The sequence below is a fragment of the Macaca fascicularis genome, chromosome 9 (assembly GCF_037993035.2).
Source record: "Macaca fascicularis isolate 582-1 chromosome 9, T2T-MFA8v1.1".
NCBI lineage: Eukaryota > Metazoa > Chordata > Mammalia > Primates > Cercopithecidae > Macaca > Macaca fascicularis.
Window position 1 is genome coordinate 78,815,403 of NC_088383.1, and position 939 is coordinate 78,816,341.

Here is a 939-nt window from a genome sequence, read left to right on the forward strand (position 1 = left end):
CTTCTCATGGAGCACGAGGAGTTAGTTACCTTGCCTTTTAGGGCAGTGGAAGGATTTTCCTCTTGGTGTAAACAGTGCGTGTTTGCACTGACATTTATTTACTTTTCTACGGCGTATAAAACCACTCCGTTGGCGCGCCATTTAGCTGGCAGGCATTGAAAATACAGAGAGAAGAGTAAAAGTTTTCATTTGAAGGTGTTTATTAAAAATAATCGAAAAGACAGAAGCACCCGCTTCCGCAGCGAGCAGGGTTCGAACCTGCGCGGGGAGACCCCATTGGATTTCAAGTCCAACGCCTTAACCACTCGGCCATCGCTGCCACGAGGAGATCAGAGAGGCGGAGACACTTTAGTGTAACAACCACTGCGCTCACGCCAGGCCCGCGAGCGGGCGGGGCACGCACCCTCTGAGCTCAGCTCGCCGAGAAGCGGCGGGGCTGAGGGCTCCGGGTGCGGGAACTACAGGGTAGACGCGAAGAAATAATAGAAACCACCCTGAGTAGAGGTACGTTCAGAACTTAGAAACTCTTCCCTTCGCTGTGCTTCGAAAATCGCAACCTTGCCTGGCTTCTGGTCGTTGACCTGGTTTTCGCCCTCCCGCTTCATTAAGTCTACCAGAGGGCCGTGAAACAAAAAGATCTGTTCTCTTACGTGCTGCGGGCCCGCGCTCCCGAAAATTTGGCATTTCTGCGAGAGAAGCGTTTTCCGCGGCGTTTCCCGCCTTGGCGGGGCGTCGCCTTCAGAACACTTTCTTCTGCGCATTGAGGCAGGAAGTGTGAGGAGTCGGGGTACTTGCCCGTGGGCTAGTCCCCCGCGGGCTTCTGCTCAAGCAGTCGTCTCCCATTTTTTAATTCTTCAGTGATCCCTTCATTGCCGAGCTCAGCTGGGAGACGTCAGGCCGCAAGTGTGCTCTCCTCTCTCCCAGGAGATGGGTGGCTGG

General features: G+C 54.3%; 1 non-coding gene across 1 annotated transcript; it reads right to left on the reverse strand.

The window, feature by feature from the left end:
• Positions 1-237: 237 nt before the first annotated feature.
• On the reverse strand, positions 238-319 carry TRNAS-UGA (transfer RNA serine (anticodon UGA)). The gene has a single exon. It is a non-coding gene; the product is annotated as a tRNA-Ser (tRNA).
• Between the last annotated feature and the right edge of the window lie 620 nt (positions 320-939).